This window comes from Mastigoproctus giganteus, chromosome 5, assembly GCF_048544385.1.
Source record: "Mastigoproctus giganteus isolate SK-2022 chromosome 5, ASM4854438v1, whole genome shotgun sequence".
Lineage (NCBI taxonomy): Eukaryota > Metazoa > Arthropoda > Arachnida > Uropygi > Thelyphonidae > Mastigoproctus > Mastigoproctus giganteus.
The window spans coordinates 231,940,546-231,953,865 of NC_143579.1; the positions used below are offsets into that span (position 1 = coordinate 231,940,546).

At 38.8% G+C, this 13,320-nt stretch overlaps 1 protein-coding gene across 1 annotated transcript in view; it reads right to left on the reverse strand.

The window, feature by feature from the left end:
* The window catches only part of Fim (plastin-2 fimbrin), a 164,150-nt gene that overhangs the window by 102,239 nt on the left and 48,591 nt on the right, over positions 1 to 13,320 (reverse strand). The gene's annotated exons all lie outside the window — the stretch shown is intronic.

Sequence of the window (13,320 nt, forward strand, 5' to 3'; positions counted from 1 at the left end):
TTCCATTTAATTATAAGTAGAGCTATATATATGTACTAAAACGGATGGCAGATACAAACATTTTATAGCGGATGAAGACAAATTCATATCAATTTTATTTCGCTGCGGCACATCACACCACAGTTACCAAATTATGATGGTGCAACTGGGTGGGGAAATCCTGCGAACAGGATTTCCCCACGTCTGTAATTTTTGAAAAACAATAAATATCCACTGGGAAATATTTGTGCAAAATACACGCTAGTTTTGAAGCTAGTATATGGAAATTTCAGATTTAGGCAGGGATTTCATAAAGAGGAATCGATTTGGAAATTTTTCGCAATTATTGTCGGAGGTTTGTAAACGATGAACTCAAATCTGTCTTGTTTTTCAGTGGAATTAGGAAGACGATTTGGGGAGAGGGGAAGATTTGCCCTTTGGAAATTAAAGGGAGTGAATGTGCAACGAGATTAAGGGAGATTATAGAGAAAAAAAAAAAAAAAAAAAAAAATTGCCCTCTACTTTGTGTCTTTCATCCAGCAGATAAATTTTCTTGTGTCATTAAATTTGTTTTCGTATTTTCTTTTCGGTGCATGCTGTGTGGAGATGTGTTATGTACCTTATTTCTTAACAGAGAGACGTCTCGACACTTCCTTACGATTCTAAAAGAGAAAATCATTGTGCAACAGGAATTGGAAAATTAGGCGCATTGCTATAAACAATGTTCTGCTCACAAGGCTACATTTACAGTGGACTTTGCAATCAGGCTTTGAAAACCTGCAGGAAAATCCATCTTATTCTCTGACCTCTCCCTTTGAGACTTTTCCTCTTCCCTGAAATGAAAAGACCATTACGGGGCCCAAGATTTCAGACTGATTAGGAGATAATTAATGACGTGGAAACCTGGTTTTCTGCTTAAAGTGAGCAGTTTTATTTAACAGGCCTGAAAGAGCTCGTGCACAGATGGAGAAGAATGTGTAGCTTTAGAAGGTAGCTACATAGAGAAGGATGAAATTGCCAAACCAAGTTTCAAACCCCTAACTCAAATAATTCTAGGTGAGGGTAAATACTTACTGATTGACCCTCGTATTAATAACAAACAGATCTTTGGTACTTGGACCTTAGTTGGACTTGAAACTAAACGTTATTTTATCCATCGCATTCGGTTTCATAATTGGGAAACATACAGTTCAATGATTTTGCAAATGTCCATTAACGAACAGTGTTGGGAAATTGCAACTAATTGACACTTTTCGAGTAGGACTTAGAATGATGAGGTCTTCGGCTGTTTTGGATCTGGCTGATGATTTGATTTCTGTAACTCGGAAATACGACAATGAAACGCAGTCCACACAAAAAATCCATAACCATGAAATTGCTAAGATACCAGCCCCCACTGTATAGCTGTCCCAAAGTAGGGGGCAGTAGCAAAAAATCTTCCCTCCCTGAATTTAAGACAAAGTTACTGTTTGCGTTATATCAAGCTATTTACTAAACCTGCTTTCGTCAGAATTCCCCCGTTCCCCAAGAAATATTAGCGACAGCCATGTTACTAGAAATATAAATTAACCCAATTTTAAGGACCCCGTTTAACCGGATATCGGAATTTCCGGACGATGTCGTCTGAACAGGGAGAGGATTGTCCGGAAATACACTTCCAAACTAATGTCAAGCGACTTCCGTCAGAATGTATGTATTCAAGGCAACAACAACAAAAAGTCCATTACTTCAAGATGTCTTTCGCATTTAAATTAGGATACTTTTATCTCCAATGTGTGGGTGTGCAAGATACACAGAGAGAGAAATTTTTTATTGCAACCAAGAACTGCATGCTTATTTTGAAGTGCAGTACATCATTCATAACCAGAGGACCTGGAGTACGCAATCTAGCAAAATAAAAATTGAATAGAAACTCAGAAAGAAATTAAGACAAAAAAAAAAAAAAAAAAAACCTGACTCTTTCTGGCCACGCTTGACCAGATCATGAGGGGCCGTTGTAGGCCTTGACAATGCAATAATGAACTCCAGCCCTTACTCAAAATCGATTTTCATTTATTTAAAACACAGAGTACCAGAAAACGTTGTGAACTGATTGGTTCCGCATTTCAGTTACTAAGCAGTTTTGATCTTACATTTTCATTTTAAAAGATGGCCTCGGGTTCAGCGGCTGCACTAAATCTTCCAGTGGTTTAGCTCGAAAAGCGCTCAATTCACGCAAGACATCACCACTTCGAGCAAAAGGTCAGAGAGAAGGGGGGGGGGACATTGAAATTGCCCCGAGAGTCTAACAGTGTTCTGTAGAGGTTCTGAAATCCCCGAAACCTTGCTTCCGCGTGTTCCAATAGAAGTGCAAGAATCACTCACCTCTGCTCGTACCTCTAGTTTATTAGTCTGTGTATCTCCCCCCGCTAACAGTTTTTCAACCCACCTAACACTGCCTTGACAGCATCTGCAAATATTCCTGTACCCTTCTATTTAAGGGTTCCATCCCTGTAAAAACAGGGTCTCCTGTTAACAAGTACAGACCACACTGAGAAAAATTCTACCCAAAAGAGACTTGCAGTCTCCAGGGCCGGAATTGAATGACAAGGCTCTCAACATGTATTCCCTCCTATCGTGTCTGGGCAGAATTTCAGGTAGTTTCAAATTTAATCCTAAACTTGCGAATTCTTCTCAGCATTGTCCTCTACTTGTTAAGTAAGTCTTCAGCTCTCTTACTCTTAATATCATTAGTGCCAACGAGTTCAACAATATCACCTTTTGTGCTTGATGATGATGACCATAATAGAGAAAAAAAATAGCTTTAAAATACTGTTTTGAGAAGGAAAAGTGATGAAAAAAATAATTTAAAAAAAAAATGGTGTCCCGAAAATCTTAAACTTTTACTGGTCAGAGACACCAGATACGATGATAAAATTTATCAATGTAATTTCTGCAAATGATATTTAACCTTAAAACCACTTAAGGACACACTGAATGGAAACTGTTATAACAGACTCGCCTAAAACGTTCATGCCTTCTTCACGCCTACTGTTTCAAGATACACATCGGTCAAAAGCACCATTTCATAAACAGTATCCTCACCATCTTTTATCCCAAAAAGCTAACCAGAACCATAATTTGGAAATATCTTTTTCCTCAACTTTTGGCCGTCAGCATAATCTGTACCAACCCTCTATCCCCACAGGGACCAATAAATCGAAGTTCACGATTTTTTCTCCCATGTCTAAAGATTTACAAAGCTACATTACTTAAAAAATTTATATATAAGTTGAAAACCGAATGAATCGCAAATTTTTAGCAAAGATTTATATCCGTGATCCGCCAACCAATCTATATTTGACAAAGCTGAAAGAGTTGTCAGACAACCATCTGCTTGTCATCAAGTTTCAGAACGTGCGTGAATAAATTAAAAGAGCTTAAATTCACTTAATGAAACGCAGCGTTTTAGGATTCATTTAGTGTGCTAGCTGTAATGAAGAAAAATACTGAGAACATGAAACAACAGAAGATGGTTACTCTTTCAAAATGCAACACCTACTCTGAAATAAAGAGGCACGTGGTGGAAACATCTGTTTCGAAATGGAATAATAAGAAAGGGGGAGAAAAAAGCGTGTACTGCTAGAAATCTGGTCAAGGTCACAAGCGCACATTTTAAAATGTAGTGCATGTAGTAAAATATAATGCTATTTCCTAAGCCCAGAATTCGTTGTAATAATGCGACAAGCGATTGCCCAAGAGTCAATATGCCAGCAGAAAACTATACAAATGCGAGTGGGCCTGCTATCACAGAATCAACTATTCGAGTTGAAAATAAACTTTCAATATTTGATTCAGCGTTTATTTATTGTGGATAAACTTCTTAACTGAATGTATAATTAACAATTAAAGCTAGAAACAGCCATGTGTATACTGCAATTCTTCTAGATGAGCGATAAGTGCAATCAGTGTCTGAAATAACTTGCATGCGTTGAAAAAGACTAACCACTCGTGAACAGAAATGGATCCATTAAAGAAGATGGAAAAAATATGCAGTACATTCTAAATGGAGGTCAGTTCTGCAACATCTGGAATCACTGTTGCCATATGTTAGAAGTTCCTCTTACATGGTGAGTCACCAAAGAAATGTTTTGAGAAATGTTTTTTTTTTTTTTTTAACCATCGGCTACTTTTCTTATATACTGTATTTCACAATATTCCACGAGTCAAAATAACTTATTAAATCAATTTAATATCGTTTTCTTAAGCCCCTGAACAGCTTTTAGCTAGATTGAATTTGATGAACATGATAAACGAAATCCAAACATCTAATATTACGCACAATTTTTTTTTTTTTTTTTTTGTTTGATACCTTGAAATCTGTATAACAACCACACAAAATTTGGTTTCGATCTAACAATTGATTTTTTTTCCACAAAGAAATGGAGAAGACTATCCAGGTTATAGTGTTGTTGTTAAACGTTGGTATAAACAATTCAAATGTGGAAGAACCTCAGTGCATAATGAAGAAATCCCAGGGCGCCCAGCAACTGCTGTAACAGAAGAAGAGTGTTGCAAAATTTCAGGCATTAATCCTGCAATTACGCCCTATTAGCGTCGAGGAACATCATTCAACAACAGTTGCATATGAGTAGTGTCTGCCAGATGGGTTACTAGACTCCTGACCTCTTAGCAGAAGAAGAAAGAGGCACATGTGCACATGAAATGTCGATGTGCCAGGAAATAGCAAGAGGAGTTTTTTTTTTTAATGGCTAGTCACCATGGATGAAACTTGGACCCATCACTTTGATCCTGAAACGCAAAAAAAATGTCAAAATAATGGAAGCATGCAGAATCAACCCTTTCCCCCAAAAAAGGTAAAGGTGCAACCAAGTGCTGGAAAGGTGATACTGTCAGTTTTCTGGATTCAGCACGGTGTAATACTAACAGATTACTGCAAAAGGACTGCACTTTGATGGTGAAGTATTATTCCAACCTACTCGTAAAGCTATTAAAAGAAAAGGAGAGGAAAGTTGTAAAAAAAAGGTATGTGTCCCTGAGCATTCCTCGCATGGTACAGTGAGGTGTGTCCACGAATATGGGTTTGAAATACTGCCGCATCCTGCTTATTCTCCCTCATCATAACCAAGTGGTCGTGTCACAATAACTCTGTATTCTGCACTCATCGAGTTCGAATCCAAGTGACACCACAAATTAAGGTAATAATCTTTTAGGCCATCTTGCAAACTTCTGACTTTACGTGGTCGTCTGAAGTACAAGCTGAATCTATTCATTACGGTACGGGATCTATGCCCGTCCCCTTGTCACATGCAACGCTACTCCGCTAGTTAAAAAGGTAATACCACACTTTTCTTCTTGAATACCAGTTTGAATAAAACCAAAAACTCTTCTCTCTATGTCCTTACTGATCGTAAACTGGGTTCCTTTACATTTGATTTGTTATTGTACGTTTCTCTCCCCCCAAATATTATCCAATACCCTCTTGTGGGTCACAACCCGCCGCTGGGAACTATTTGTCAGAGTTAAAACCACAACAAACACAAAATTAAAAGGGACAACAGATGCAGAATATAATGAGTAATGGCAGATGGCAAAGTTGGAAGCGACCAGTCGCTTTCTAAATTTTGTCTTGATGACTGATACCTAAAACTGGATCCGAAACGTCGATAATGCAATACTAGGAAAGTTAATTTTTACTTTTGGGACTCGGACAATTTTAAATTGCAAAACAAACGTGACGTGGTCAGTTGTCTGATTTTACTTAAATTTGTAGATACAAAAATGCTAACAAACATGATAAAAGTTAATCGAAATAAGATGAGCAAATATATATGATGGCAAAAAAAAAAAAGGCAAATCACAAATAACAGAGTGCAGTAAATTTAGTTAGAGCGAGCACCTATGTACAATTAGTCTACCAGAAGGAATGTGCGGACACCATCACTAAGAGAAAAATCGATATAAGTCAGAGACTAGACTCGAGTCCGGCGCTCACCGAAAGGGTCCAGACAGTCTGGCCTCATATGGTAGGATACAAGTGTCCGTCCCTCTCTCTCTCTCTCATAAAAGCTCTGAAATGGTTAAAGCTAAACTGCAGATCGATGTAACGTTCTTTCACAGTAGCTGCCTGGAGCAGCAAAGGGAGAAATTTTTCTAGTCAATTCAAGAACTGAATATTAGCAAGAAAGTGGGATAAACAGAACTCGTGTTATAAGAATGCAAGTTAAATAAACCTTTAGCGCAAAAGAAGCAGCTGCTTTTTGTAATCAGTTTACTAAATATATAAATAATGATTTTATTACTACAATATCAAATATTACTATTTGCTTATTATATCAATCACAGCAGAAACGTGAAATCCAGGAGGAAATAAGTAAAGTATATTACAAAAATGCTGATTAAAAAAAAAAAAAAAAAAACAACTCTGGGGAAATAAGTAAACGTTGAATGAATATTATTTTGTGAGTTTCCGAAATGTAACGCACTGCGTACGTGACCTAACTTGTTTTGCCTATATCCACTAAACCAATCTATTAATGAAAGAAATAAAAAATGAGAATTAAATAAAATTTTCTGAACAAACAAATTTGTTAAGAGAAACCATACACACTTTATTAGGAATGATTTTGAAAGATGGCAATGATGATGCAACAAGCGACTTTTCGGTCAACAACGTAACCAACAGTTTAAGCTCACCGCCACTGAAAATGTGGTACAGGAAGTAACACGAAACGTCTTGAGAATTATATTATCTATATTCCTTTTAAGCAATTAAAGACGAATTTTTTTCGCTACTCTCCATTTCGATTTAGCTGTGCACCATGCCACTAAAAGAACAACTTACTACTATCAGTCATAATTAAAATGTTCATTGAATTTTTATCGCCCGACTTTATAAGCGATCAGCTCCATAAAGTTTCACTGGAAATAGGTGGAGCTCACCATGTACGTTTACTATTTCATAATTGAATGTCTAAGCTTGTCAATCCTGAGAAATGTAAACAATAACTCATTTAAGAAAACATCCGATCACAACATTGCCGATGGTGAACACAAATGGCTTGTAGCTAGATGCATATTTACCGAGTGGGCTTCAAAAGAATCCATGCTAGTGTTCAGAGGAGTAAAAGTATTACGTGATGTTGACACTCGTGTGTTGCAAGCAGGAAGCAGAACGTTGGGAGTTGCTGTTGTGAGCAAACCAAGGATAATGCTGGCTAAATAAAACGACATTGGAAATCATACAAAGCAGCTCATTTCGAGAAACTGCAAAGCGTAACGTTCGTGGAAATCCGACCCACTGCGCGAATACTGAAGTACAGACAAATCGCCGTATTTCATTAGCCGGTCCCGATGTGTCCAAGGGCTATTTTTAATCCTGGAAGTCTTCTTCTTCAAGTTCTCTGCCCACAGGGTTCCATTGACGCCATTTTTCTCTATCTTGTGCTTTCCTTTTAATTCCTACATAATTTCCTCTTCCCATCCAATCCACCATTCCCATTTTCCCAACAGCTCTGTTCCCACACATCTTCCCCTCTATCACTTTCCTCGGCATGCTTTCTCTTCTAAAAATGTCCTATAAAGTTCTTTTCTCTTTTTCTTAGTTCTTTTACTAACGTTCTCTCTTCTACTTTCCTCAAAACTTCCTCGTTACTCACTCTGTCCACCCATTTCACTCTTTCCATTCTCCTCCACACCCACATCTCGAAAGCAACTAGCCGTCTGATCTCTCTTCCCAGTGTCCATGAGGCAATAAAGTACAACAGTCCATAATTAATGTTTTCACCATCTGCTTTTTTAATTCCTTCTTGAAACTTCTCAATAGTTCTTTTCCATTACTAAATGCTTTTTTGTCCATTGCAATTCTTGTTTTTATTTCCTCCAGGCTTTTCCCATTTTCTGTCCACCTGTTCCAATCTTATTCCATCTAATGTTACATTGATTCTTCTTCCTGGCCACTTTAAATTAACATTATCTTAGTTTTCTTGCTGTTAACCTTCATATTCTTGTTTATACTCCAGCAGAACCACCAGGTCAGTAGAATTCACAATAACTTATCAATACAAATGTTAATCGTATCTAGCAGTCACGGGCTTAAACCCAGTCCACTCAAAGAGGGCATGCTACTGCACTCATGCTGCTGACCAAGTAGTGATAAAAAAAAAATAATAATAAATGTAGGCTAAGTCAGGTCTACATTTTTATTGTACGCCTTTACGCTACTCTCCTGGAAGTAGCCATCATAAACATAGCGACCTTTCCAGTGCTCAGCACGGTTTTTGTACTGTACAGTACTGATTCATGGACCTAACTGAGCTTGTCAGCCTTCACGTGAACCCAAACTGCGAAGCATTTGTTCAATGGACCATTACTTTGCTTTTATGATCAACAAACACCACATGACAACGCAGAAATAAGACCACCACTTTTTTGGAATAAAAAAAAAAAAAAAAAAAAGCTACTACTCTTATCATTTTTGAATATCTAACAGCTTCACTACGAAGTTATTAAAATGCGTGAAATTAATTTGTAGATCTTTGCAATCGTGTAAAAATCCATGATTACGCCAAGTCTTCTGTATACTAATTTCGCACGTTCGTAACCCCGATCAGATTTACCGACATTCACTTATCTGCAAGTCACCTTCACTATGTCATAAGGCAGAACCTTTCAGTTGAGTCGTGTTGTTCAAGTCAGTGGTTACACTCACTGGACCGTGAGTTGGTATTGATTCGTGATTTAATTTCCGTCAGCCAGAAAAAAAAAAGATTTCAACCACTCTTAGATTTCAAAACAGCAGATCATGTATTATTTTTAGTTATTTTATTAAAATTTGGAATTTTCTCCCCGAAATTTTTTGGAAAATTACAGCCAACGGATATGCTCCACAATTCTATGTAGTGCGTTTCCAGCACCTTGGAACTGGCTTTATGGCGTAAATCATCAAGAATGAGGAAACACTATTGTGAGTATTTTGTTAAATATGTGGAAGTCAATCTAGACCGACTGCATTTTGTTGGGAAGCAGTTGATGACTTCATAAGATGTTTGGAGATGGTTACAAGAGGGAAAAAAGAAATCCTCTCCGTCAATAAAGACAACTCTTTGCAGTACAATTCTGGCTCTTAAAGTGGGCCAACAAGAAGCACAACCTTCCACCACGCAGCTTGCCGACTCTCTTGGGATTCCACCTTAATCGACGACCAACACCTTCTAGCAAGAGTCAAAATGTTAACAGGTTTCAGTGCAAAACCTTCATTCTGGGATACCTATGGTTGGAGGATTCCCCTTGCTGCCCTAAGGGCCAATTCCGAGCTCTGCCCGCCTTCAACCTGACTCCATCTTTTAGAAAAGATCCTCCCTCAGCAGACTCAAAATCTTGACTCCGACATGAATAAATTCGCCGTTGATTGGAGATATAGGGGGGGGGGATTTTCGATAGCAGGACTAATCAGCTCTCTCTCTCTCCCCAACATGCATGTGGGATAGGACCAAGTTATGTAACACAGTGGGGAAATCCTGATGGTTACCATAATAATGTTAAACATCGAATACGATACATAAATCAACATTTCAAAAAAGCAATATAGAAAAACCAAATATCACTAGAGAAGGATATTTTCAAGAGTTAAATGAAACTATTTGCGGAAGGCTGATTTTGGAGGATGAACACTTAGGGCTACACAATGTGAGGAAATTAGTACCACGCTAGTTGGACACCCCGAGTTATGGTACTTTATCTTTCTCTCCCCCCCCCCTTTACAGAGAATCAAATCACAAAAGTACACATGTTCTGTCAATTACATCTCCCACCCACACTACACCAAAAACCGGTCTAACAACCAAGTAGAATAGTTTAAAAATAAGATTTCTTATCTACACACGCATCATTATTTTTATGTTTGTTCATTTTTACATGGTATCTTCCATTTGTGTGGAGAAATCCATGTTTGTTACTCTGTGAAAGTGTACGCGGAAATCAAAAAACACCGTGATGTCATGAAATGGGAGAAACAGTAAATGAATGTCGTGAGTCATCACATAACGAGACTGTCAGCCTTCATTCGTGTAAACACACCAAGTTCACCTTGTATCTGTTATTTATGGTTGGGTTGGGGCGTAATTGATTTCTTATGTATTAGGGAACAGGACTTTGAACACAGATTAATCTCTAGCTCTGGAAAGTCTACTTACAAAAGGTACGCTAATTAAAATAGAGAGACAGTAAATAGAGCTACCTAAGATAATGGAATGATGCAGCCATTTCGTGATCGATCCTTTGATGGCAACGTTTCAGTATAACTCCTACCTCCAAACTATCGGCTAATTCAGCGAAATGCATCAAGGACAAAAAAAAAAAAAAAAATAGATCCGGTTATTTGGTTTGTATACCACACCTTTCACAACATGATTTCATTTTATAGTTATACAAGGGCAAATCAGAAACTAAGTAAGGTCTCCGATATTTTATTCCAAAGTTGTGTTAAGAAATCAGGAGGTACAGAAAAGAAATGTCTCTTTGTAATGCAATGTATCAAGATACTGGTACCACCATGCATTTGTATAATGTCTTACAGTCACAAGACAATTCGCTTTAATAATGCGTTCAACTTTTAGTACCATTAAAAGCAATGATGAGTGTTCTTGGGCAACCAGAGTGTTCTTCGTCCCGCAGTTGAGTTCTCTTCCTTAAAAATCAACACTACTTAAGACATTTTTTTGCAGACACTGCTGCTTCACTATCAGTGCCGGACTTGGGCATAAGCTAAGTAAGCCATGGCTTGGGAGGGAGGACCTTGCCACTTCCTTTTTTGTGAGGATCTATAATTACATATTCTGGGACATCTCATCGCATATAAATATGGGCTCTGTTCATCACATACAGCTTGAGCTGGTTTCTTATGGATCCAAGGTTCATAAGAAACGAATTCCTGATCACTTTTGTGTAGGAGTCCGTGCCATTGGCCATTTCCAATACACCATTGCAGAGTCACATCTGAAAGTAAGTCAGTCAGGATAGCATTCTACATTCAAAGTTACGTTTCTATACCACATCTGGTTTTTAAATTACAATATTGGAGATCCTGCTTTCTAATCTGCTGATGTTCAAAAGAAACAAGACGTTTCTTTTGAAATCGTTCGAAGCAAGTGAAAGACAAAAGCATACACCTTGAATAGATAGAAGCCACTAACCAGCACGCTACAGGTGAACCCCGAAGTCGTAATAGCTAGGGCATTGTCAGCCCACCCTGTTGACCTAAAATACACAGAACGCATTAAAGAGCGAGGAGGTCATGTAATCGTACTATTTGCCCGACCTTCTCCCCTCCCTTTTCATTCTACCGATTGCCTTTACAACAGGAGGTGCGATCCTGCATGACCTATTTTTATTTTATTTATTTTTTGTTTTTAGATTCCGGCCTGTTACGTTTACCAACATTCACTGTTTAGAGCTTTTCGGTGTTCTCTTTACGTATTTAAATATTTACATATTACAAAAACATTTGCAAAATTTAAGAAAAGCATTCTGAATTTAATTTTTCCAGTCTCGAAGTCAAAGAACTACCACTGCTTACAGGAACCGTCTAAGCATCCACAAAACAATCGTGACGTCAAGTTAAATACCAGTACATCAAGACTGGTAAACAGTGATACCACCTGATACATTTGCTTAATTACACGGCATCCCACCAAGCTGCTTTCATTGTGACTAACCTCATTTAATTCATAATAGCGAATAAATGAAACATTTCACTTATTTGAAAATTGCTGATACAGTAAAGTTTGCTCGAAAGCCAGCAGAACATCTCCCACAAGTAAGTAAACTAATACATAGTTGCAAATGATTCATGTTTTCATTACAGGAAAACATTACTCACCGAAAAAGGTACAAAAGACACCTTGAAACAAGATGGCCACCATTCATAATACAGACACTAATATCCTCAATTTAGGATCTTTCGTGCCAATAGAACCAGTTCACTTCTTGTCACTAGTATGAAGAGCTCTGGACTGAAATCCCAAAAGTGACCGGAAGAATTCTTAAGTACCTTCTATCCGGGTTGCAGTTAGCTCAAGGAAGTATAACCCTCCATCATGTAGGCAGCCTAGGTGTAACCATTCCCCATAGTATAAAACTAGGGTGTCACAAAATATTGTTTCAACTATCCGTTTTCAATGTAAATTTTTCTGAATGGATTTCTCTTTTATCTTTACCACCTACCTAATACTTCGTAGGTCCTCCTTCTTGCCCTCAGTATCAGCTATCCGACGTGGCACTGATTCAACAAGATGTCGGAAGCGTTCGGGAGGTATTGCCAACCAAGCTGTGTGTAATGCAGTCAGCAATGCAGGTATGGAGGTGATTGGTCTATCGAGCCGCCTGATATGCCTTTCCATAGTGTCCCACAAGTGCTCTATGGGATTGATATCGGTGGAATTCGGAGACCAATCGATATGCTGAAAGTCAGAACTATGTTCCTCAAACCATTCCTGCACAACAAGTGCCCGAAGGCTCGGCGTATTATCACCTTGGAAGACCATCGCCATTCGAGAAAAAGTGTATAGCGGGGTGTACACAGTCAGCAAGCAGTTGACGATAGCGGAGACCACTGATACGTTGTTTCACATGCGTCAGGGCTGAAAGTTCCTGCCAGTGAAACATACCCCACACCATACACCTGCCTCCAACGGCCTGCACTTTTGATACCGTGCATGATGGATCAAGAGCCTCATGTTGTTGACGCCAAATCCGTACACGACCATCCACGGTGTGGAGTAAATAACATGACTTATCTGACCAGCACACCTTCTAACATCCAACTTGCATGCTCTTTGCACCAGGCGAGTCTTTTACGCCGATGAACCTTGATTAGGAGAGGATGTCATAGGGGTCGTCTGCTAGTATAGCCCATACGTGCGACGCATGGTCATGCCAGATATTGTTCCGGGTTTAGCCATGTTGTATTGGGCAGTCAACTCTTCAACAGTGCTGCGCCTGTTGGCCTGTACGAGTCGTCGGACTCGGCGCTCACCTATAACATCAACCTTTCGCTGACCTTTGCAGTTTTATCGTCGGGTAGTTGTTTGACCATATTGACGCCAGTCCCGGTACACTTTAACAACGGCGGCTCTCGAACACCCCACCAGTTCAGCCGTTTGGGAAATCGAGGCACCAGCTCGTCGAGCACCCACAATCTGTCCTCTGTCAAAGTCCGATAAATCCTTCATTTTACCCATCATGCTCGGAATTTTACTACCTACTGGACCACTGACACTTTATCTACGCTACTCGACTAACTCCGCACTCATGTACCTCACGTGGTCAACGGGTTGTATTCAG